The 27649-nt window shown below is 39.5% G+C and overlaps 1 non-coding gene across 1 annotated transcript; it reads right to left on the bottom strand.

Moving 5' to 3' along the window:
* Positions 1-4346: 4346 nt before the first annotated feature.
* On the bottom strand, positions 4347-4504 carry LOC111758966 (U1 spliceosomal RNA). Its single transcript, XR_002793077.1, has one exon. It is a non-coding gene; the product is annotated as a U1 spliceosomal RNA (small nuclear RNA).
* Between the last annotated feature and the right edge of the window lie 23145 nt (positions 4505-27649).

A 27649-nucleotide genomic window follows, 5' to 3' on the forward strand; every position in this document is an offset into this window, starting at 1 on the left:
TTTCCATGCTTCTCCACATTCTTGCCACCTTGCAATAGTGATGTACATTTGTTCTAATTCATAGAAGGACATTTTTGTGTTTGTACTATTAACCACAATTCTCTGGGTTCACTATGTTATTCAGTCCCTAGAGTTTTCTCTAGCTTTCTTTCAATTGATGTTTATATCCCTAGACTACCCATTTCAGCCACAGTCTCATTTATAAATCAGCTGTGTTTGTTCTACTCCCTACACTGTGTTACCATCAACTCTATCGATTTCCACACTTTTAGTCAAGTTACCTAAAACCACTACATACATTAAGCATGAGTACCCCTTCGTAGCCCTCTTCTTTTTTAAATATATTTTTTATTTATTTTTAAAAGATACATAGATGACATAAAATATTATAGTAAAAAAATATAAGGGATTCTCATATGCCCCACACCTCCCACTTTTCCCACATTAACAACTTCTTTCATTGATGTGAGAGGAGTGGGGTGGGGAGGTGGGGGGTAAATGGGGACCTCATATTTTTTGAATGTAACATTTAAAAGAAAATAAAGAAGAAAAATAAAATAAAATTGACATGGAGAAATACATCGATCTAAAGTGTACAGTTTGGTGAGTTTTGACAAAAGCATATACTAGTGTAATCCACATACCTATCAAGGATATACCTTGAAGGCAAGGAGAGGGAAAAAGGGGTGTGATATGCGACTTTTTGGGACTTAGCCCTCTTCTTATCTCATAATAACCTATACTTTAGGTTTTTAACTCCATGCATTTATTGTTTGTATTTAGTTCATATTAGTGATACCATGAAGTATTTGTCCTTTTGTGTCTGGCTTATTTCACCTAGCATAATGTCTTCAAGGTTCATGTGTCTCCCAATTTCATTTCTTCTTACAGCAACATAGTATTCCATCATATGTATATACCCACATTTTGTTTATCATTCATCAGTTGATGGACACTTGGGTTCTTTCCATCTTTTGGCAATTGTGAATAATGCTGCTGTGAACATTGGTGTGCAAATGTCTGTGTGCATCACAGTTTTCAGTTCTTCTGGATATATTCCTGATAGAGAAATTGCTGAATCATATGGAAATTCTATATTTAGCTTCCATTTTACATTCCCACCAACAGTGAAAAAGTATTCCTATTTCTCCACATCCTCTCCAGCACTTACTGTTTTCTGTTATTTTTAATAATGGCCATTCTATGTGGTGTAAGATGATATCTCATTGTAGTTTTGATTTATATTTCCCTAATAGCTAGTGATAGAGAACATTTTATCATGTTCTTTTTGGCAATTTGCATTTCTTCTTTGGAGAAATATCTGTTTAAGTCTTTTTCCCATTTTAAAATTGGATTGCTTGCTCTTTTATTGTTCAGTTGTATGATCTCTTTATATAGAATGAAAATCAAACCTTTATCAGATATGTGGTTTCCAAATATTTTCTTCCATTGAAGGGTCAAACTTTATATCTTCTTGGTGAAGTCCTTTGAATCACAGAAGTGTTTAAGTTTGAGGAGGTCCCATTTATCCATGTTTCTTTTATTGATCATGTTTTCGGTGTAGGTTTTAGAATCCATGTCTTGGGAATTGGACTTGGCCCAGTGGATAGGGCGTCCGTCTACCACATGGGAGGTCTGCAGTACAAATCCCGGGCCTCCTTGACCCGTGTGGAGCTGGCCCATGTGCAGTGCTGATGTGCGCAAGGAGTGCCCTGCCACCCAGGGGTGCCCCCCACGTAGGGGAGCCCCATGCGCAAGGAGTGCACCCCAGAAGGAGAGCTGCCCAGCATGAAAGAAAGTGCAACCTGCCCAGTAATGGCGCTGCACACACAGAGAGCTGACGCAGCAAGATGATGCAACAAAAAGAAACACAGATTCCCGTGCTGCTGACAACAACAGAAGTGGACAAAAAGAAGAACACACAGCAAATAGACACAGAGAACAGGGGTGGGGAAGGGGAGAGAAATTTAAAAAAATAATAATAAATCTTAAAAAAATAAAAAAGAATCCATGTGTTACTGCAAGGTTTTGAAGATGTTTTCCTACTTTTTCTTCTAGGAACTTTATGGTTCTAACTTTTAAGGTCTTTGATCCATCTTGGTTACTTTGTGTAAGGTGTGAGATAGGGGTCTTCTTTATTTTGGCTATGGATATCCAATTCTCCTGGCATCATTTGTTAAATAGACTTTTCTGATCCAGCTGGGTGGATTTGATGGCCTTGTCAAAAAATCACTTGACCATAGATGTGAGGGTCTCTTTCTGAACAACTGATTTGGTTCCATTGATCTAACATCATTCTGTTTTTACCACTGTAGCCAGGTAATATAATTTAAAGTCTGGAAGTGAGAGTCCTCCAACTTTGATCTTCCTTTTTAAGATGCTTCTGACTATTTGGAACTCCTTACTCTTCCAAATAAATTGATAGATATGTTTTCCATTTGTTTAAAAAATGCTGGTGGGATTGTTATTGGGATTGCTTTGAATCTGTATATCAGTTTGGGTAAAAATGACATTTTAATGATAATTAGTTTTCTAATCCATGAGCACAGAATGTTTTTCCATTTATTTAGGTCTTTTCAAAATTTCTTTTATCAATGTATTGTAGTTTTCTGAATATAAGTACTTTATGCCCTTGATTAGGTTTACTCCTAAATATTTGATCTTTTTAGTCACTATTGTAAATGGATTTTTTTTCTGATTGTACATTATTAGGGTGGCAGTTTCGTATTGTTTATGAATTCCAAAAATAGATATTGGATTATGTTTGTGAACTGGTCTCTTCTTCTGGGCATGATTAAATTATGATTAGGGCTTTGAATGGGCCACATCAGTAGGAAATTGAGTCCCTGCCTACCAAGGGAGTGGGGACTCACAGAGAAACTTCAGTGAAGAGAAGGGAGGTTGGAGTTTTGAGCTGGAGCATGGGAAGTTAATACATGGAAGAGAGCAAAGCAGCAGAGCCCAGAGATAATCGAGCCCTGGGGAGAGAGACAAAGCCTAGAGAGTGTGATAGTCTACAGTTGACCTTGTGAAGAAAACAAAGCAGCTGAGCATGGAGAGAAACGAGCCCTGGGAGAGAGACAAGACTTGTCCCAGCCTACAGTTGATATTGGAAGAAGCTGGGACCAATGGAGCTTTAAGAGGAGGCCTGAACCCTTGCAGATGTCAGCAGCCATCTTGCTCCAACACATGACAACAGACTTTGTTGAGGGAAGTGATTTATGCATTATGGCCTGGTAACTGTAAGCTCCTATTCCAAATAAATACCCTTTATAAAATCCAATAGATTTGTGGTATTTTGCATCAGCATCCCTTTGGCTGACTAATACAATTAGTGTATAGAAATACTACTGAATTTGCATATTAATCTTGTATCCTGCCACTCTGCTGAAATCATTTATTAGCACTAACAACTTTGTTGTAGATTTTTCAGGACTTTCTAGGTAAAGTATCATATCTGTGAATAACAAAAGTTTTACTTCTTCCTTTCTGATTTAGATGCCTTTTATTTCTTTTTCTTGGCTGATTGCTCTAGCCAGAACTGCTAGTACCATACTGAACAACAGTGATAACAGTGGGCATTCTTGTCTTGTTCCTGATTTCAACAGGAAAGATTTCAGTCTTTCACCATCAAGCACATTGTTAGCTATGGATTTTTCATATTTGATCTTTATCATGTTGGGGATGTTTCCTTCAATTTCTATGTTTTGTAGTATTTTTTATGAATAAAGGATGTTGTATTTTGTCAAATGCCTTTTCTGCGTCAATCAATTGATCATATATATTTTTCTTCTTTGATTAATTAATGTGGTGTAGTAGACTAGTTAATTTTCTTGTGTTGAACCACCCTTGAATGCCTGGTATAAAACCCATTTGATCTGAATGAATAATTCTTTTAATATGTTGTTGGATAAATTTGCAAGTATTTTGTTGAGGATTTTTGCCTCCATATTCATTAGGGAAATGGGTCTGTAATTTTCATATTTTGAAATATCTTTATCTGGCATTGGTATTAGGGTGATATTAGTTTCATAGTTAGAGTTAGAGAACAAGAAGTAGCAATACTTATTGTTCAATTTTTTGGAAGAGTTTGAGTAAGAGTGTAGTAAATCTTCTTTGAATATTTGGTAGAACTCACCTGTGAAGCAATCTGACCTGGGCTTTTCATTTTGGGGAGTTGTTTGAAGACTGTTCCTTCATTTTTTTTTTAAGATTTATGTATTTATTTATTTCTCTCCCCTCCCCCCCCCCATTATCTGCTCTCTTGTGTCCATTCACTGTGTGTTCTTCTGTGTCCACTTGCAAAGATTGTTTTAATCTCTTTCTCTTTCTCCCTTTTTTTTTAATAAGGGAGAGTGGTAGTCCCCCACTACCACAAATTATGCAGTTGAATTTCCCACATTTGGGAGATCACAGGGGTCAGCATATCTGGAGTGCAGTGGATGACCCTCACCCTGGGAAAACCATCTTTGTGATCATGGTATTTCCCCTGCCAGGTGAGCATTGTTTTAATCTCTGTAATTGTTATTGGTTTGTTGAGGCCTTCTGTTTCTTCTAGGGTCAGTGTAGATTGTTCATGCATTCCTAGGAATTTTTCCATTTCATCTACTTTGTCTAGTTTGTTGGCGTACAGTTGTTCATAGTGTCCTCCTATGAGCTCCTTTATTTCTGTGTGGTCAGAAGTTATGTCCCCATTTTCATTTTTATTTTACTTATATGCATCTCTCTTTTTTCTTTGTCAGTCTAGCTAAGGATTTGTTGGGATTTTTTATCTTATTGAAAAATCAACTTTTGATTTTATAAATTCTTTTTTTCCCCTCAATTCCATTTATTTCTGCTCTGAACTTTGTTATTTCATTCCTTCTACTTGTTTCAGGACTAGTTTGCTGTTATTTCTGTAGTTTATCAGCTGTGTAATTAGGTAATTGATTTTAGCTTTCTTCTTTTTTTGATGTAAGCATTGAGGGCTACGTATTTCCATCTCAACACTGCTTTCACTGCATTCCATAGGTTCTAATACATTGTGTTCTTGTTTTTATTCATCTCATGATATTTATTGATTTATCTCACAATTTCTTTTTGAACCACTGATTATTTAAAATTGTGTTGTTTAATATCCATATATTTATGAATTTTCCCTTTTTCCTCCTATTGTTGATTTCCAGCTTTATTCCATTATGATCAGAGGAAATATTTTGTATAATTTCAATCTTGTTGAATTTAGTGAGATCTGCTTTGTGACCCAATGTATGGTCTATCCTGGAGAAAGATCAATGAGCACTTGAGAAGATTGTATATACTTTTGTTTTAGTGTGCAATGTTTTACATATGTCTATTAGGTTTAGTCCATTTATCATATTATCCAAGCCCTCCATTTCATTATTGATCTTCTATTCTCCTAACACTGACAGTGGTGTATTGAAGTCTCCAACTATTATTGTAGAGACACTTATTTCTTCCTTCAGTTTTGCCAGTGTTTGCCTCTTGTAATTTGGGACATCCTTGTTAGATGCATATACATTTATGATTGCTATTACTTCTTGGTGAATTGCCCCTTTTATTGATATATAATATCCTTCCTTGTCTCTAATAACAGTTTTGCTTTTAAACTCCATTTCATATGATATAAGTATAGCTATTCCAGCTTTTTTTTTTTTATTTTGTTATTGTATATGTGAAATACCTTTTTCCAATATTTCACTTTCAATCTATTGGTATCTGTATTAGTCAGGGTTCTCTAGGAAAACAGAATCAATAGGATATATCTGTAAATAGTATGAGATTTTATAAAATTCTCTCACATTACCAAGGAGATGCACAAGTCCAGAGTCTGCAGACAGGTTGCAAACCAGGGGCTCTAATAAAAAGTCCAGTGAAGGTCCTTTATGAGTTCCTGGGAGATGATGGCTGTCCAAAGACAAGCTGGGAAATTCTCTCTAAATGCTGAAATTACTTCCCCTCTTAAGGCATTTAACTGATTGAATAAAATGTCACTTATTGTTGATAGCAATGTCCCTGGTTGATTTTAGATATAACCAGCCATGTATGCAGTAAACTCACTGATGATTAAAGTCCGTAAATGCCCTTATATTACAATTAGCCAGTACTTGCATGACCAAACAATTGGGCACAATTACCTGGCTGAGTTGACACATTAGCCTAACCATCACAGCATCCTTGGGTCTAAGATGAGTCTCTCATAAACAGCATATAGATGGCTTACATTTTCTTATCCATTCTGCAAGTCTATGTCTTTGATTGGGGAGTTTAATCCCTTAACACTCAGTGTTAGTACTGAAAAGGCAGTTCTTATTTCACCCTTAGTTACTTTTACAGATATTATCTTCATTTCTAGACTCGCTCCTCTTTTCTTTTCAGGCTGTAACACTCCTTTTAGTATTTCCTGCAAAGATGGTCTCTTGGTTATAAACTCTCTCAATTTCTTTTTATCTATGAATATTCTAAACTTGCACTCATTTTTGAAAGACAGTTTTGCCAGATAATAGATTCTTGGCTGGAAGTTTTTCTCTTTCAATATCTTAAATATATTATACCACTGCCTTCTTGCCTCCATAGTTTCTGATGAGAAATCAGCACTTAATCATATTGGGTGTCCCTTGTATATGATGCATTGCTTTTTTCCTGCTGCTATCAGAATTCTCTGTCTTTGACATTTGACATTCTGCTTAGTATGTGTCATGGAGTAGGTCCCTTCAAGTTTTCTAGATAGGGGTATATTGGGTCTCCTGGACATGGATATCTTATTTGTAAAAAATTTCTCAAAAAATTGAGAAATTTTTACCATTATTTCTTCAAATATTCCCTCTGCCCCTTTTCTCTTCTCTTTCTGGGACACCCATGACACTTAGGTTAGCATGTCTCTTGTTGTCATTTAGTTACTGGAGACCCTGTTCAAGTTTTCCATTCTTTTCTTTAGCTGTTTTTTTTTTTTTTTTTTGTATGTTCACTTTTCAGGCCATGTCTTCAAGCTCACGTAATCCTTCTTCTGACTCCTCAGATCTGCTGTTATAAGCCTCTGTTGTATTTTTAATTTCATTTATTGTTCATTTCATTACCATAAGACCTATTATTTTTCTATGTATGCTTTCAAATTCTTCTTTGTGCTCACCCAGTATCTTCCTAATATCCTTAATCTCTTTTGCCATCTCATTGAATTTATTAAAGAGATTTGTTTGGACATCTATGATTAGTTGTCTCAACTCCTTTATGTCATCTGGAGGCTTATCTTTTTCCTTTGACAGGACCATATCTTCCTGTTTCTTGGTCTGGATTGTAAATTTTTGTTGGTGTCTTGGCATCTGGCATACTAGATATATTTATTCTGGATGCAGTTTCTCTCTTTAGTTTAGGGCTTTCTTGCCCTTTCTCCCTTGCTGGTTGTGCAGTAGGAGCCAAGGATATATTTGGTACTCTAAGCTGTGGAAGCTGAAGCTGCTTGAATTGCCCCAAGATCTGATGAAGCTTCTCCCACCTTTCTCCTCTGTCAGGGGTAGGAACAGAGTGGCAGCTGTGTGTAGTAATCCAAGCTATGCAAGATAAGACCATCTGTATTTGCCTGGAGAGACTGATAAAGCTTGATACTCCTTCCTTCCCTGCCTGGGGCAGGCATGGAGCTGCAAGTATGGGCAGCAACCTAAGCCATACAGGTTAAAACTGACTGCAGTGACTAGGTAGAATAATGTAGCTCATCTCATGCCAGGGATGGGGATGGACCCTCTAGTGTGGCCAGCAACTTAATCCATGTAGGCTGAAATTGCCTGCAGTTTCCCTGAGAGGTTGATGGCGAACTGTCACTTCTACCCTTTAAGGGGTGAGGATGGAACCACAGGCACCCAATAAATAGTCCATCTGAGCTGAAAATACCTGCAGTTGCCCAGAAAGGCTGAGGAAACACAGATTCCCTCCTATCCTATTTGGGGGCATGGATGGAACTACAGGTGCCTGAGTATCCAGTCTGTGCTGGCTGAAAGCACCTGCTGTTGCCCAGAAAGACTGAAGAAACACAAGCTTCCTCCTATCCTGTGGGGGATAGGGATGGGAGGGATTGAAGGCACTGAATAAACCAGTTCTTGTAAGTCAAAAGCACTTGCAGTTGCTCAGAGAGGTCAGGGAAACACAGTTCTCCTCCTATTCTATTGGGGTGCAGGGATGGAGCCCCAAGTATCTGACTATTTAGCCTGTGCCAGTTGAAAGTACCTGCAGTTGCCTAGAGAGGCTGGTCCCCCCAGCTTCTTCCCTGCTCGAGATGGGGCAGGGGCCTAAGCTAAGCTACAATCCAATCTGGGTGAAATGAAGCTGGTCTCACCATTACTGTGATTTTCAGTCAGCCCTGCTTCCCTCATGCTGGGGGTGGAATTAAAATGGTGGCTACTAGCCTCTTTCTGACATGAACAGGATCAAACTTTAGCTGTTCTTAGGATTATAGTTGAACCAGCCCAGTTTACTAATCAGTAGTTGAAGTTGGTGTCCAACCATCTCTTCCACCCCAATTTTGGGAAATGGAGCTTCCAACTCCAGCCATGGAATAGTTCCTGAAGCAGCTTGTGCCACCTGTGGTGGATGGGTATCAGCATCTCAGGCATGGAATGTTCTACTCATGAGTCTTCACTTCAGATGGGCAGTCTCCTACTTCCATTCTTGCAAGGATGTGGCAGGGTGCTCTTTTGGTCTCCTGGGACCCCAAACAGGTCTAAATTGAATCTCTTTGCTATAAAGTATATTATTGGGAAAATAAATATACAAAAATTAAGTGAAGTCTGAGGTTTAGGAAGTAGCATAATGGTTAAGCATCACTGTTAATTTCTTGATTTGATGGGTATAATGTGATTATACAGTAGAATATCCTTGTTTGTAGGAAATACACACTAAAGAATCCATGGATAATGAGGCATCAGTTTAGCAACTTATTCTAAAATGTTTAAGTAAAAGAAAGTTTCTTTGCACTTTTTTTGTCCTTTGTAGAAAATTTTTGTACTGTTGAATTTTCTGTAAGTTCATGATCATTTGAAAAATATAAAGAATCTTAAAAGACTTAAAGCATTTAGGAATGGCCAGAGTCTACCCAACCACCAGATGCTGCAGCTGTTCCTAAGCTATGGTGATACTTCTGAAACCTACCATTCCCATTGGTAGCCTCTCCTCAGGGAGCTGCGAGGCCTTTCTCTAGAAGCCTGGCAGTATGAAGTCTTGGCTCTTGGAGATAATTAGAGAAAACCCAAAATGCAGTGAAAGAAGATTTCTCTATCTTCCAGAGACTAGTGCCTGGTCAAACACCAAGGCCTCAATTTTCAAAAAACACAACAAAGTTGGTAGACTAGTACTTCCTAATTTCAAAATTTATTACAACGTAACAGTAAAACAGTAATCAAGATATTGTGATACTGGTATAAGGACAGACATATAGATCAATGGACTAGAATTGAGATTCCAGAATAAACCCATGCATCTGTGGTCAACTGATTTTCAACAAGGGTGCCAAGACCATTCAGTGGGGTGAAAATAGTCTTTTCAATAAATAGTACTGGAAAACAGGATATCTACATGTAAAAGAGTGAAATTGGACCCATACCTCATTTCACACACAAAAATTAATTGGTGCTGGGGTTGGTATATACTCAGGAGACCTGAATCTCTGGACTGTCCTTGTGACAGCCAGACCCTGAACCTCAGCAGACTTGCAACTCCTACACCCTGGTTTATTGGACTTACCCTGGCCAGCTAACAGGGAGGTTAAGAAGGTCAACCACCACACCATGGAGCCAAGAGTGCCTACAACTGCAAGCAGGAGAATTGCATCCATCATCCATGTGGTATCTAAGTCCCCTCTTAATGTAGAGGTGGAGTTGACATAACCATCCCAGGGTCCACAGGATGGAGGAATAGAGTATGGATTAGAGTGGACTTACTGATATTCTATTATGGAACTATTGTGATTAGTAATAGAAGAAATCGTATCATTGATGTGGAGAAAGTAGCCACGGTAGCTGCTGAAGGTAGGTAGAAGGAAGAAGAGATATGATGTGGGCATTTTCAGGACTTGGAGTTGTCCTGGGTGGTACTGCAGGGACAGATGCTGGACATTGTATGTCCTGCCATGGCCCACTGAGTGAACTGGGGGAGAGTGTAAACTACAATCTAAACCATTATCCATGTAGTACAGCAGTGCTCCAAAATATATTCACCACATGCAATGCCATGATGTTGAAAGGGGTTTTAGAAGAAAACATAAGTATAAATCTCCATGGATTCTTAGGTATGACACCAAAAACGCAAGCAACAAAAGGAAAAATAGATAAATTGGACTTCATCAAAATTGAAAATTTCTATACTTCAAAGGACACTATTAAGAAAGTAAAAAGGCCACTATTAAGAAAGTAAAAAGGCAATACACAGAATGGGAGAACATATTTACAAATCATATATCTGATAACAGATTTGTATCTAGACTAGCTAAAGAACTCTTACAGTGGTCATGGCCGTTCTAGGGTCCACAGGATGGAGGAATAGAGAATGGCTTAGAGTGGACTTACTGATATTCTATTCATGAACTATTGTGATTAGTAATCAAAGAAAATGTGGCATTGGTGTGGAGAAAGTGGCCATAGTGACTGCTGGGGGTAGGGAGTGGGAGGAAGAGATGAGATGTGGGGGCATTTTCGGGACTTGGAGTTGTCCTGGGTGGTGCTGCAGGGACAGTTACTGGACATTGTATGTCCTCCCATGGCCCACTAGGTGGACTGTGGGAGAGTGTGGGCTATGTTGTGGACCATTGGCCATGAGGTGCAGCGGTGTTCAGAGATGTATTCACCAAATACAATGAATGTATCATGATAATGGAGGAGGTTGTTGTTATGGGGGGAGGAGTGGGGTGAGGGGGGTGAGGGGTATATGGGGACCTCATATTTTTTAATGTAACATTAAAAAATAAATACATAGAAAAAAAAGAACTCTTACAAATCACTAGTAAAAAGACAACCTAATTTTCAAAATGAGTAAGCAGTCTGAATTACACATTTTTCCAAAGAAGATATACAAATGGCCAATAAGCACATGACAAGATCCATGGCATCTTAGCCCTCAGGGAAATGCAAATCAAAACCACAATGGATCGCACTTCACACCCACTTGGTTATCTATAATTAAAGTCAGATAATAACAAATGTTGATGAGAATGTGAAGAAATCAGGACCATCATGCACTGCTGGTGGGAAGGTAAAATGGTGCAAACAGTGCAAAACAGTCTGATAGTTACTCAAAGAGTAAACACAGAGTTACCATATAACCCAGCAATGCCACTGCTAGTACTCAAGAGAAATGAAAACATATATCCACACAAAAATCTGCAGACATATGTTCAAAGCAGCATTATTTATGATAGCATAAAAAGTGAAAACAATCCAAATGTCCATCAATTGGTGAATACATAAACAAAATATGATATATCCATACAATAGATTATTCAGCCAGAAAGAGGAGTAAAGTACTGATATGTTCTACAATGCAGATGAACCTTGAAAACACTGTGCTAAGAAAAATAACCCAATCACAAAGATCACATATTATATGATTTCATTTGCATGAAATGTCCAGAATAAGCAAATCTAGAGAAACAGAATAGATTTGTGGTTGCTTAGGGCTAAGGGAAATGGGGAGGCAGGGGGTGATAGCTAAGGGGTTTGCAGTTGCTTTTTGAGGTGATGGAACTTTTTTAAAAATTTACAGCGTTGATAATTATACATATCTATGAATATTACTAAAAACCCCTGAACCACTTTATTTATTTTTTCTTCTTCATTTTCTTTTAAATGTTACATTAAAAAAATATGAGGTCCCCATATACCCCCCACCCTCCTGCCCCACTCCTCCCACATCAACTACCTCTCCCATCATCGTGGCACATTCACTGCATCTGGTGAATACACTTTGGAGCACCGCCACACCACATAGATATTGGTCCACATTGTAGTCTATACTCTCCCCCAGTCCACCCAGGGGACCATGCAGGACACACAGTGTCCAGCATCTGTCCCTGCAGCACCACCCAGGACAACTCCAAATCCTGAAAACGCCCCACATCACACCTCTTCTTCCCTCTTCCTACCACCAGCAGCTACCATGGCCACTTTCTCCACATCAATACTACAATTTCTTCCCTTACTAATCACAATAGTGCCCCAGCAGAACACTAATAAGTCCACTCTAACCCATACTCCATTCCTCCATCCTGTGGACCCTGGGATGGTTATGTTCAGTCCCCCTCTACATCAAGAGGGAGCTTAGATTCCACATGGATGATGGATGCAGTTCTCCTGCTTGCAGTTGTAGGCACTCTTGGCTCCGTGGTGTGGTGGTTGACCTTCTTCACCTCCCTGTTAGCTGGCCAGGGTAAGTCCAATAAACCAGAGTGTAGGAGTTGCAAGTCTGCTGAGGTTCAGGGCCTGGCTGTCACATGGACAGTCCAGAGATTCAGGTTTCCTGAGTATACACCAACCCAAACGCCAACCACAGGTCTGGTAAAAGTAACAAAAGAGGCATGTGTAGAAAGGTCATATCCGAGTCCAACTCCATCACACTCAGGAACACAAACTCCAAAGTAGGGCCAACTGACATGGCCCTGAACTCCAGAGCCATCTGCCATGACCATAGAACCTGTTGGTCTCTGTAGCCCTCAGGAGAACCAGTACCTGGGTTTCTATATACTTTGGGGGTCACTGGTACCCTGCTGAGGTGTGTGTAAGCATCACTCCTCTGATGACTTCTTGATTCTTTTTTAGAGACTCATAGCTGTATAAACTCATTTGCCCTTTCCATTTCCCCCTTTTATCCAAAGTCAAAAAGCAGTTTTTAACACCTGATATTACATGTAGGCTGAGATATTCTGCCGGTCTGAATTGACCCTTTTATTCAAGGTCTTTTTCTAGTTACATCATCAGCTGGTGCTTGGTAGTAATCCCTTGGTGTCAGGGAGGCTCATCCCCAGGAGTCATGTCCCATGCTGGGGGGAAAGGTTTGGCTTAGAGAGTGGCCACATTTGAGCAACATGGAGGCTCTCAGGAGGTAACTCTTAGGCACCCTGCAGCTCTAGGCCTAGTTCATGTTTCAGGCACACAGGCTCATAATCAAAGCCATCAGTATCAAGGACTCACAGTTGGACCATCCATCTTTATTGGTCTTTGCCATTGCACTTGGGGGATTATTACTGTTTCATTGGGGAATGTGATAGAGCTCCCCTGGCTAGGAGCTCAGCACTCCCTTAGCTGTCATTTCCAACTGAAACCACTATGAAAATATCCAAATATTTTTATGTACCCTGTATACATGCCCCGGAGAACTACCTCCCAACCATGTACCCCCCCATAAATAACACCCCACACCAGCATTCCTCCCCCACCCCAGCTGAACCCCTCTGTAGTCCAAAACTTCCTCAAAAAGGAAGCCTAACATATTGCCAGGTTCCGTTAATAGTAAAATGGAATATAGTGATGGTCTCAAAGGTTAGATATAGAATACATAGTAGCTTAGAAAAATAAAATAAAGGAAAAATAAATTGGAGTATCAAAAAATGAAAAAATGAAAAAGCTTTGTTTTTGACATTTTGCTTTTCATCACTGCTATAGGTGTTGCCCTGTATGTACAGTGGCAAGGCAACCTCTTCCATCTCTTTCCCAGTGTCTACACCCCTTCCCTTTTTTTTTTCCTAATTATTAAGTTTGTCTTCACATAAGTTTTAGATCACAGTAATTCACATATATACTATATGGTACTCCCACATATCCAGCACCAAACCCTTTGTCCCTTCCCCAGCAATGATCTTTTTACATGTTCATATCACATTTGCCACAGCTGATGTACAGATATTGAAACAATAGCTTTTGAACCACTTTAAACATGTCAATTTTATAGTATGTGAATTATATCTCAATAAAGCTGTTATTAAAAAATTTCCAGTCACAAGTGACTGCTGCAGACTCCAGTGACTCTTGCCATCCTTAACAGGTGAGTCTAGAGGATCAAATAATCATTTCGCTAGACTGCTCACCTTGACTGGATTCCTTAGTAAAGAAAAATGAATCCAGCCCATAACTATATCCTTCTATGAAGAATAATGTGTTCAGGAAAGTTTCGATCAATTCTTTGGAAACCCTGAGGCCAGCTGAACTCTCAAGCTCAGAGATGTGAATGCCTCAGGCCTCTAATGTCCTTGATCAACATTCAAGACAAAAAAACAATCCTTCTTCCCTGGTCAACCTCACACCGTTCCCCACCATTCCAGACTTTCATCTGTGATTTTTAGAAACCTCTTTTGTAACTAGCCAACATCATTACATTTTCACCCCTTCTCTGTTGGTTCTAGATACTTCCTGATAATGGGCTGCCTCCTGAAGCCCTCTCAGGAGGGTTATTTGTCCACACCTCACCTTCCTGTAGTAAGTAGAACATCCACCTCCTTCCTTTTTTGGTTTCTTCCAAACCACTGCTCATCCTCCCTCACATAAACCATTCCGCTTTGTGGCTCAGGCCATCAAACCATATCATTATTTATTCCTCTTCATTAATCTTGCCTGCCCATGTATTTTACCCTTATTCACTGAAGTTTTAACAGCTGCTTACAGTCTTTCTCTCTACGTCAAGTTCTGCCTTTCTCCTGCATGATCCATAGATGACCCACCAACACTCTGGCCTCTCAATTCCTTAACAATCTGTGTTGGTTTGCAGCTTTATGCCTCAGGAAAGCATGTTCTTAACCTTAATTCATTCCTGTGGGTTTGAACTAGTTATAAGTAGGACCATTTGATGAGGTCACTTCAGGTAAGGTGCACACTAGATGAATAGGGATAGTCTTAATCCTATTACTGGCATCCTTAATAAGCAGAATGCAATTCAGACATATAGAGAGAAGACCATGGGAAGAAGCCAAAAGTCAGTGGAATCCAGAACTCAAGGAGAGGCTGCCATGTGCACTGCCATGTGACAGGAAGCCAAGGACCAAGGGTTACTGGCAGCCAGCCCCAGAATGCTACAGTCTTCTGGGAAAAAGGTGTCTTATTGATACCTTGATTCTGAACTTCTTCTAGCCTCAAAACCATGAGCCAGTAAATTCCCATTGCTTAAGCCAACCCACTGTATATTTGTTTTAGTAGCCAAGAAACTAAAACACAATCTCAATTCCAGTGACCTTCTCCTCCATGCCTCTGTAGCTTCTTATTCCCATATTTATACACTAGATTTTCTCCAGGAACTACTCTCCAACTTTGAATACTTAAATTCATTTATGCTGCTCTCCTCTTCCTTTCTTTCTGTCTTTCATACATAATGACTCCTACCTTTTGCCTCAGAGATATTTAGTTTCTTGCTCCTTTTGCTATATTCATCAGTCTTCACCAATCCCATTTTCTTCCCTTCCAGCTCTGCTTCCCCGATTTATCTCTTGAATGATACTTTTGTTAGAATCTGCAGGCACTTTTGCCCTCCTATCAGTGCTCCATATCCACCTGACAACACTTTAACCCTCTGTCATTCAAAATGACTGGACATGTTTAACTGGTCTGTTATCCAGATTGATGTCACTAGAAATGTGTAGTTTTGATCTCAACCAAACACCCTATATAAGCCAGAGAGACTTCTATATGGATTTAGTCATCTCTCTGTGCCATTTTCCAATGTGGCTACTTCAGATCCCCCAGTCTTCTCAACTCCTTATGCTACCTCCTCCCCTACCACTCAGCAAAATATCTTGCCAGCAATCTTAGAGAAAGCAAAAGCCACTAGAAGAAAACTTCATCCATTCCTGTCACCAAATTTAAAACTCACCCTGCATCCACACTGTCATTTCTTCTTTCCTCCTGATCCAATAGCCAAATAAAGTTATTTCCTCAATCTACACCTTGGAATATGTCCCTTCTAACGTCTGCAAGGACTGCTTTACTGATCATCTCTCCTTTATGTCTTCAATCTTCTATATGGATTTGCTAACATCAATATTTAATATGCTCAAATTGTTCCCTTCTTTCCAAACAGTCCTTTCCTTCACCTGTGACACCACTGTTTTGACCACCTTCACCTTGAATATCGGTTACTATAAGCCATATCTTGAAATTTATTTTTCAGTCTGCAGTTAGTATTAGTTTTCTAAAACACAAATCCATTTTTATGGCTCCTCTGCTTAATTGTAACAACCTCCAGAGGCTCCCATTGCCTTCAGGATAAAATGTAAAATATTTAATATGTTTACAAGATCCCTTACCACCTGTCTTCTGCTTACCTCCTTGGGAACCTGAGTGCCGTTTGCATCTTCTACCCTCCTACCCCTCTATCACACCATCCTCACTCTCATCTACACACTCCCACCACCAATATACACAGCCACAGACTTGTAATTTCTGGAATATTTCACTCATCTCTTTTTAAAAATACATCTCACTGTGATTGGACCATTCTTCACCCTCTATTCTTTACTTAGATAAATTCTTCTCATCTTGTAAATTCCCATTTTGATGCTTCCCTTGAAAATTTTTCCTGACATCCTGAGACTTTATCCAATAATGTGCCCTGGTAGTACCTGGCTCTTAACCCCCATCACAGCACTTACACACTATTGAGATTCTCTGTTTACTAGATCTTGTTAGTATGCACACTGCCCTGGGCAGGAATCAGTTGTACCTTGCCTGTCTTTGGCTGCCTTTTGCCTAATTCTATAGCTGGCACAAAGTATACACTCATTAAACATTTGTTGAATGAATAGATGATCAAAGAAGAATGGTATAATATTGGCAAATTAATTTTAAAATTAAATTTAAAAAATTAACCTATGTTTTGGAAAGAGAAATGATCTAAATGTGTCAATGTAGGAGGGTAGGCACTTCCTATTTAGTACAATAATAATAGTAATGAAAGGAAACCATGTCTTTTTTGGGGGGGAGGAAAGAATATGAGGATGGGAAGAAGATGTAGCTAAGATACTATTTAAAGACCTATCTCAAAGTTTCTTGCCTTGTCTTGAGCAATAAAAATATGATTAGAAAAGTGAAAAAAATGTTATTTTGGAAGCATTTACTCAACTGTGATGGAATGATAATTGAAAAAAAAATTCAGTCTTTCTTTTTAGAAATGACTTAGGGCTTTAAAATGCTTATATTTCTCCCTTCTTACCAAACAGTCCTTCCCTTCACCTGTGACACTACTGCTCTGACCACCTTCAACTTGTATATGGGTTGCCATAGTTTATATTTTCCCCAAATCTATTTTTGAGATGTGTAATTTATTTATCTTTCTTTCCACAGTGACTGATACAGTATCTGGCACAGAGTCTGCCTAATAAACACTTGTTAAACAAATGAAACACAGAAATGGCTTCTTTGATCAAGGTCTATAATTTTTCTTTTCATGTTGTTCTGCAAAAGGAATTGCCATCCTTTTCCCAATCATAAGCTTTCTCTTGTGAGATTTAGGGGTATATAGCTGCTTACCACTACCATCTCTTTGTATTTTTATACATTTGTATTGTATGACCAATGGTAGTACAACATTTTTATGAGAAGCTGCCTGCTGGGTGCATATTTTATCAGATTCAGATTCTCCTTTGTTAACCTCTTCGGGAACATGAATCTCAGAAAAGCAGTGCCTTTTAAAAATGAAAGTGGGGTCAGGTCAGCCATCTTCCTTGTTCTTTCCTTTCTCAATAAGTTTGCCATTGTCTGCATTCTCTCAGGAACTACCATGATCTGTCCCTTTTCTCTTATCCCCATAAAACATATTTTGGTGTGTTTGCTCACTCAGGTTCCTTCCCTGGTTTTCTTCCAATCATATCCCATTGACTGGTCATGAGAACAAAATTACTTAAGACTGAAACAAGTCAGCGCCAGCTCTGGGGCCCGCTGACCAAAAGCAGTTCACAGCCCTGGGGACTTCTCTCCCCAGTGCTCAAACCTCACATTCCATTCTGCTCATGCTTTCCTCTGCTAGTTCTGACCCTAGATTAAAACTGACTTAGAAGCCAAGGATCTGTTAAGCACTTTTCCAGTGACCAACTTTGGCTTTGATCTTTGATCATAGATATAATTTTCAACCTATGTACATGAATCATTTATGCTGGCTGTTTGCTAAGTGAGAACACTGTGACTATTTAACAGTATTTGTAAACTCCTTAGAAATTTGCGACAGTCTTTCAGAGAGTCCCTAGTGAATTACCTGAATATGTTAAATGAAATTATATTTCCTCTATTTAGGGGAATTTTTTTCTCAGGAGAGTGCCATAAAAAGTAGTAGCTAAATCTGTATGGAACATGTCAAAAACACAGACAGCTGCCTGGAGAAAGAAGTTCAGTTCCCCATGAGTGTTTATGTAACAATATTTCCTCTGGTTTTGTTGGTGAAAGCTCATGGTGAAAGCATACCCTGAGATATCTATCAGGATGCCCAACCCCTGACACATCCTTACCATGTAGTACCTGATAACTAACACAAATATAAAAAAAAATAAAAATAAAAAACAACAAAAACAAATAAAAACAAAAAATAATACCTGATAACTGATCGTGACATCTTCCAATAGTGGGCTACTAGAACTTTGGCACTAAATATTCAGTTCCTGTCTTTCTCATATAGTTATTCAGTACATATTTATTGTGTTTCTCCTATGTCCCATGAACTATGCTAGGGACAGGAGATATAGCAATAAACAAGATAGATATGATGCTCCTGACATTTATTTACCAGAAGAGGGAGTCAGAAGATAGACAGGAGATTGAGAGATGAAGAGATAGATAAGAGATAGATAGATAGATAGATAGATAGATAGATAGATAGATAGATAGATAGATAGATAGAATATCAGAAAGGGAAAGTGCTATGCAGAGCATTTAGAAAGGGGATCTGATAGAGAGTAACTGAGGTTTGGAGAGGAGAGTTTTTAGATTGTGGTGGTTGGGGAATGCTGTCCTAGAGAGACACCACTTAGCAGAGAATTGAAGACAGGGAAAAGTCAGCCATGCAAAGATGGGGAAGGACATGCCCTATAAAGGCACTAAGGCAGACAGAATCTTGATGTGTTTGTAGGAAAGAAAGACATTATCAAGTATAGGTAGGTGGTAGGTGAGGAAGATGTTTTAAGAAGATGAGGAGAAGGCGGACTTGGCCCAGTGGTTAGGGTGTCCGTCTACCACACGGGAGGTCCACGGTTCAAACCCTGGGCCTCCTTGACCCGTGTGGAGCTGGCCCATGCGCAGTGCTGATGCGCGCAAGGAGTGCCCTGCCACGCAGGGGTGTCCCCCGCGTAGGGGAGCCCCATGCGCAAGGAGTACATCCCGTAAGGAGAGCCACCCAGTGCGAAAGAAAGTGCAGCCTGCCCAGGAATGGTGCCGCACACACGGAGAGCTGACACACAAGATGATGCAACAAAAAGAGACACAGATTCCCGTTCCGCTGACAACAACAGAAGCAGACAAAGACGACGATGCAGCAAATAGACAGAGAACAGACAACCGGGGCGGGGGGGGGGGGGGCGGTGGAGGGGAAGGGGAGAGAAATAAATAAATAAATAAATCTTTAAAAAAAAAAAATGAGAGGTTTTAAGAAGGGTCTTATAAAGCAGGCCAACAAGCTTATGTTTTTTTCCAAGGTACTGGAAACCCAACAGCCTGACTGTGGAGAATAGGAGCAGAGTGGAGGAAAGAAGGCTAGAGAGTCTATTGTAGGTATCCAGGTAGAAGAGAGTGGTGGCTGGAGCCAGGGGGTAGGGATTCAGGAATGAGGCAACACGGGAAATGTTCTATCAGAGATGCTGAGAGTACTTCCCTTGGATGGGGAATGAGGCTGAGGGAATGATTCCTAGATTTTTAAATTCCCTTTTCCCTTTAATATTGTTGTTAACTACAGGTTTGATAACCTTGAAAGCATCACGCTAAAGAATGAACAGGCATCTGGTATTCCAGGAAATGACCAGAAAGAGGCTTTCAAAACTGGGGCCCAAAAAGCCAGGTTGGAGTTTATATTCTTTTCTGGTCTGGAGAGGCTGAGTTTTAGTTTTACTCATTGACATCCATTTTAGGTTAGTTTTTTGTTAAAATTGTAATTAATATGAATAATTATTAAGAACCTCATTAAAAAAAACTTTTATGGAAAGTTTCTAACCTTTCATCTTAAAACTAAATTGACTCTGTCCTTGTCTCATTTTGATTAAGGAGAGAAGTGTGATTACCATTTGCTTGGGTCTTTAAGGGAAAAAAAACACAGCTATGGTTACAGTGTGATGGCTGAAAATGTTCTATCCAGCACATTATTAGTTATTCCATTTCTTGGTTAAAAAAAAACATTTAAGAACAAGGCAGGGGCTGGGAGTGCAGTTGGGGAGGGGGAGCCCAAACTCTGTGAAATTCTTAACCTTTTAACATAGTTCAATAAAGTTTAGATTTCTGGCAAAATGCCTAGACCTTGTTAGGCTGTTCATGGTTTCAAAACCCGACAAGACCCTGTTGGCTTAAATTATTCTGGCTCAAAAGTTGAAACAATATGAAGAGAAAAAAGAGGAACCCTCAAATCTACAGTTTGGCTCGTGGCACAAAGAAGCAATTTGGAAACTAGTGCTGGGAGGTACTTCAACTACCCCTGCTGACAGAATAAACTATACCCAAAGGGAAAGCAAATTTGGCATTAAAGGCAAAGAAGGATCTTAAAAACACCTGACATACCAAGTATACATAGATGAGAAAGAATTACTTGATTCACAGAATCACAGTGATTTTCCTTTCTGAGAGCAGTGACCAAGACTAATCGAGGCATATATGTCTCAAACATTTCATCTGGAAAGAATTGTCTTCAGCCAGAAATGCACATGCAGGTTATAATCACTGACAGTATCAGTAACAGCATCTTCCAGCCAAAAATGGGGAATTTGCAACTAGCCAGAAGTGATCACCTGCCTTCATTTGTTGTGTGTTGACATATCTGTAGTTTGAATTCTCTAGAAGTTTCTCTAAAAATTTTCAGAACATACAAATCACATGTAAATATGAAAATATAAAGTGATAATCATTAAAAAATGATGGATGAATGCAGTACAGTGTTTCCCACATATGGTCCTCAGAATCCTATACTGAGAGATGAACATTAGATGACAAAGGCATAACTTCAGGGGTCAATAAAATTAGAAAGCATCTGAACGTTATGCAGATTTCTTTACCATAGTACTTCTACTTCTCAAACTTTAAAAGTTTTATGTGTAATATGAAGCTCTAGAAGGGGAACAGAATGTCCAGTATTTTCCAAATATGTTTGATCACAAAATTTTCTCTATTCTCTGATCCCAACCCAACCTCCCCCCTTTCCTTTTCTGGTGGTATATGTCATCAGACTCATATTACATGGCACATACATAGGTAAACAATATGCATTATAGGAATGTCTGCAAAGTGGACATATTTCACATGTGGGTCTAAAAATAATGGAGAGGGAAGTGGATTTGGCTCAACTGATAGGGTGTCTGCCTATCATATAGGAGGTCCAGGGTTCAAACCCAGAGTCTCCTGACCCATATGGTGAGCTGGCCCACGTGCAGTGCTGATGTGTGCAAGGAGTGCCATGCAGGGGTGTCCCCTGCATAGGGGAGCCCCATGCACAAGGAGTGTGCCCCTGCAAGGAGATCCACCCCATGCAATAAAAGCGCAGCCTGCCCAGGAGTGGCACCACACACATGAGAGTTGACGCAGCATGATGATACAACAGAAAGAAACCCAGATTCCTGGTGCTGCTGACAAGAATGGAAGCAGACACAGAAGAACACACAGCGAATGGACACAGAGAGCAGACAACGGGGGGTGGGGGGATGGGTGAGAAGGGGAGAGAAATAAATCTTTAAAAAATAAAAACAATAGAGAAGGATTCAGACAAACCAGTAACTGAGGTTGGCAATAAACAGATTGTAAGAGTTAAGAATGCTTAGGTTACAGAAAAATCCAACCACGTTCTCGTAAATAAAAATAAGAAATCTGAGGTAGGTGGTTTCTGGGTTTATTTCAGCAACTTAACAATGTCAGATCCAGGTTTTCTGCATTTCTTTTGGCTATTCCCTCATAATTGCAATATGGCTGCTACAACCCTGACACTCACACCCACATCCATATCAGGAAAAGTAGGAAAAAGGAGAAGGTTTGGGGAAAGGCTGTGCTTTTAGTCAGGGAAATTTAAAAAATGTATCCAAGGACACCACAGAAAATTTGTAAGTATGCCTAATTGTGAAAGTATCACATAGCAAAGGGATGTGGAAGGGAATGAGTGGAAATTTTATATTGATCATTTGGGCTTTTTTTTTAAAAATAACTTGAGGCAATACCAGAATTGATGTAAGAAAAGAAGTTTGGAATGATTTGTGTGTGTTTCTACCTATAGAAATATGGAAGTAGATTGTGTTATTTTAGACACATTCCTATAGGCAAGTCTTTTTAAAGTAAACAGGCCAACAGGCCTTTCTTGAAAAAAAAGTGATATAACATGCCAACTTCTTTTGCCGTCTAGGATATACTCTCTTTAACACACACACACACACACACACACTCATTTAAAACCAGTCCATGAGTAGACATGCCCCCTATCCCTGGGAACACTCTCTTGTAGCTTGCCATACAGATCCAGGTAAGTACTTGCCAGGAAACAAAATGTTCTGAGCTTTTCCTTAGGTTACTCATAGATGTTGCTTTTACCAGATTGTGTCTTCCAGGCTCTAAGCCAGCTCTTGCTTGAAACCTGAAAGCATGTTAGAGACCTGTAAGATAATTGTCATTTTTTTACTCACTGGGTCCTTAATGGAGATAAACATCCACTAGGAAACAAATTATTTAGTTTGCTTATGAAATTTTCATAATATGTTGTTGCAACACTGTTCTCCATGGAATGGACTTTATTAAGAGAAGCACAGAGAAGAAATATGAATACTTAGTTTATGAACTACCAATAAAGAACATTCTAAAAAGTGGCAATTATGTGGACCTTAAGATCATGCTATAACAAAGTTCTGCTGATATCAATGTCCTTTGATACCACCTACTGATATTATATCACCTTTAACATAGAAACTCAAAGCTTACTTTATTATATTTTTTCATTATAAAACTAATATGAGCCTCATTTTCAGTTTTTTTTTAAAGAAAAATTTTACTCTGAATCCAATAATACTAATATATTAATCCATATTTTAAAATCCAGGTTATTTAATATGAGTTTTCTTTAAATACATAATTAAACTTGTCATATAACAGCAGCTTACTTTCTTCAGTAGTATATCATAAGCATCATTTTGATATTATTTAGTCTCATACTGCTATATGAACAATTAGTTTCTTTTCCATTTTTTCCCAATTTTAAACTGATATTATCATTCCTCATGTAATAAGATTTTGGCCATAGATGAAACTATTATTCATCTAATATAAATTTATTGGTTATCTATTTATGTAGGTAAAGAAAACAAACTTCAGGAATTTGTGGGTGAAAACTTATACATACACACATGTAGCAATTTGGTATTGTTTATGAATTCCAAAAATTGGTATTGGATTATGTAGTAAATGGGTCTGCTCCTCTGGGTATATTAGAATATTAGATTGTATTACATTTAGAGATTTCACTTTTACTTGATTAAATTAAGATTGGGGCTTTGATTCTGCCATGTCAGTAGGATGCTGAGTCCCTGTCCCCTTGGTGGGCAGACACTCAGAAGTAAACGCATGGAGAAGGAGAGCACAGAGTAAGAGAGAGACAGCTCATTAGACAGGATCTGTCGGGGAAGAGAGATGAGGCTGATAGTCTACAGCTGACCTTGTGGAGAGGACAGAGCAGCTGAGCCAGAAAAGAAATGAGCCCCAGAAGAGTGACAAGCTTTATGCCAGGTGACAGCTGAGATCAGAAGAAGCTGGGACCATGGAGCCTTAAGAGGAAGGAGAAAGGCTGAACCTTTGCAGATGTCATACACCATCTTGATCCACCAAGTGACCAATGACTTTGGGTGAGAAAGTACTTCTTTTTTTAAAAAAAAAAAAAGATTTATTTATTTATTTAATTTCCCCCCTCCCCCGGCTGTCTGTTCTCTGTCTGTTTGCTGCGTCTTGTTTCTTTGTCCGCTTCTGTTGTCGTCAGTGGCTCCGGAAGTGTGGGCGGCGCCATTCCTGGGCAGGCTGCACTTTCTTTCGCGCTGGGTGGCTCTCCTTACGGGTGCACTCCTGGCGCATGGGACTCCCCTACGCGGGGGACACCCTTGCGTGGCAGGGCACTCCTTGCGCACATCAGCACTGCGCATGGGCCAGCTCCCCATGGGTCAAGGAGGCCCGGGGCTTGAACCGCGGACCTCCCATGTGGTAGACGGACGCCCTAACCACTGGGCCAAGTCAGTTTTCCCAGAAAGTACTTCTTATAGTACCTTGAGTTGGACTCTTTAGGACCTTCTGACTGCAAACTTCTACCCAAATAAATACCCTTTATAAAAGCTGACAGAGTTCTGGTATTTTACATCAGCACCCCTTTGGCTGACTAATACAACCCATATATGTATTTATAAAGCTAGTCATTTATAGATGATAATATAGAAGTTAATTGGTGCTCCTGGGTTGACAGGAGTGGGATAATGCAGAGGTAGGAAAAGGAATCACAATTCATTGTGTATAAGACTTGGATTTAGAGAGGTGGATAAGAATATTCTGGGGCAGGAAGTATGTGTGGTCCTGGATTTGGTTCCCAGTGCCTCCTAAAGAAGACAAGCAGGACAGTGAGTTAATGCAACAGACTGGTGCGGCGAGCTGACACAAGATGATGCCACAAGATGATGCAACGAAGAGACACGAGGAGAACACAAAGAGAGACCCAACAAGCAGGGAGTGGAGGTGACTCAAGAGATCAGGTGCCTCCCTCCCACATGGGAGGTCCCAGTTTTAGTTCCCAGTGCCTCCTAGAAAAGAAGATGAGCACACAATGAACAGATACAGAAGACCAGACAGTGAGCACACAAAAAAAGATATAAATAAAGAGAAATAAATCTTTCATTGAGAAATACATAAATAAAATAAATCTTTAAAATGGAAAAAAAAGAATGATTTAGAGGGCTTTCCAGACACAGGCAGAGCAGTTGGTGAAACCTTGGGTATGACTGAGCAGTAGTTAGGTTTATGCTTGGTCTGCATGCAAGAGTTTATTTTCACCTCAATTTTCTACATCTCCAGAAGAAAATGGTTCAGAGCAGTTTTGTTAAATGCTGAAAGTTTCCTCAGTTCTCCTCTTCACTATATATACAAACTTCATCAGGGTGTACATGCTCAACTGTGAATAGATACAAGGCCTCCTTTTTCCAAGTGTGAACTACTTTTCCCAAACTCATCCTCCTTGCCAGTCGTCGCTTGCAAAATCTGAAAAAACGAAAGCTTCATTTAGAATAGCAAAAGCAAAGCCATTTACACTCTTTGCATGCTCAGCTGAAAAGAATATTCATATTGACTTCTATTTTGAGTACAAGTTTGAGTTATTATTTCATCCCAAGTTGTCTCTGCATTTTACTTTGTGAGAACAATATTGAAATGGGCATGGGCTCTGGGCACATTTCATAATCACAAAGTATGCGAGCTGAAGAAGGCGTCTCATGAATCACTAAGATCACCTACCCAGTGCCTTTTAAGCACTGTCTTTTTTCTATGTGGTGTACAATTGAATGGAAGTCTTACCAAATGTAAACCATGTAAAACCCGATCCCTCTCCTTAAGCACCTATGAGTCCCTACAGTTTCTCAGAAAACAGATTGAAAAAGCATTTCTTTAACCTTGTTTACTCATTTTATGGATGGAAGAATATGTCCCAGAAAACCAAGGACCCATGGACACCCCACACGTCTAATTCCTTTATGAGAGAAGGCAAATTCAGGAGCCAGTCATCAGGTTAATAAAAATTGAAGTTTGTCTTGGCTGACAGCAAGCCTTTCAACCAGAGATGAATGGATTGAGCTGAGCCATAGTTAGCATTTCCACTGCTTCCATTTTCCTATCTCCATTCTCCTAAGGGGGAAAAAAAAGAAGCTATATTTTCTTGTCCTGGAAATCAGAGGATAATGAGAAGGACATTTACGAAAAGTCAGCCACCCCCACCACTCCAGGGCTTCCAGGTCCCTGGGTTTGGGCTTTCCCCTCACTCAGCCCCAGGGGACACCAAATCAGCCTTTTCAGCCAGATGCTGCCCTACAGAGAGCACCACGTGAGACCAGAACCCAGTGAAGTAATTTCCATTTGTAAAGAAAGCAAAATCAATTTCTACTTTCCGAGAAACAGCTTGTTCCCAATGGTTCTATTACATTTAGACAATTGTAAGAAAAATATCCAAAAATGGACTGACTGAAAAGGCTAATCTGGTTGAATATTTCCACTGGTACTTAATGTGCCTTATGCTTTCAAGGGCAAAGATGCTACCACCAATACTACTTTTCCAGGCTTGCTGATGGATTTTTGCTGAAATACATCCACAGGACAAATGGCAATATTTACCAGGCAGCAGATCTATGTTATGTGTATCTTGAAGAGCCCACAATTTGGTGGGCTAGGAACCAAATGTGGCATGAAAATTTGTTTGGCATGATTGCATGGTGTTTTAAAATTTTTGACTGAGAAGTCAGCATTCAAAATTTAAGAAATTTCACATAAAAATTCCAGCTTTATTTGAAAAATCAGAATATTGACAGTATTGTGCCCAAAGCCTTTAAGGGATGATGACAAGGTCACTTTGAGCTCCCGCTGAGTGTTGTCTGCCCCCTTTAGATGGGATACATATTCCTTAGATTGCTACTGTTTCCTGTTGTGTAGCCAGCAAGGGAGGCCTGGTGTAGCAGTTTAGCATTAGTTCATGAATCTCCAAAATAGTTATTGGATGATATTTGTAAACTGGTCTGTCAGAAGTTTGACTTTTCCATGATTAAATTATGAGTAGGGCTTTGATTGGGTCATGTCAGTAGAGTATTGAGTCCCCACCTCTTGGTGGTAGGGACTCACAGATAAAAGACATGGCAAAGGACAGAGTTGGAGTTTTGATGTTAGAGTTTTTGATGCTAGAGTCTTGAGCTGGAGCCCCGGGAACCCTGAACGCTTGCAGACGTTGGCAGCCATCTTGTGGCAACAGACTTTGGTGAGGGAAGTAACTTATGCTTTATGACCTGGTAATTGTAAGCTTTTACCCCAAATAAATACCTTTATAAAAGCCAACAGATTTCTGGTATTTTGCATCAGCACCCCTTTGCCTGACTAATACACCTGGAATATTCCTTATGGTGTAGAATAGGCCTTGGTGTTCATACCACTATTAAAAGTGAGGCAAGAAATATTTGACATAGAGGGGCACATGTTTCTTATGTGCAGCTGGATCTATGCACATGGTTTCTCTAGGCCCATGGACATTTGAATTTGCTACCCCTTACAATGAATCAATAGATAATTCTAAGAAACACATTTTCCATGTTTTCACGTCTGTGAAAATGGGAAACCTGTTAGAATTGCTGCCAACCAGGCAGTGGCCACAGTGAAGTTGTTACTATCTGCAAACTTTGTCATAACTGTTCATGTTATGCTGTTATGTCCACTGAGTTAATGTGGAATGACTGGAATGGTGCGCAAAAAAC

This window comes from Dasypus novemcinctus, chromosome 1 (genome assembly GCF_030445035.2).
Source record: "Dasypus novemcinctus isolate mDasNov1 chromosome 1, mDasNov1.1.hap2, whole genome shotgun sequence".
Lineage (NCBI taxonomy): Eukaryota > Metazoa > Chordata > Mammalia > Cingulata > Dasypodidae > Dasypus > Dasypus novemcinctus.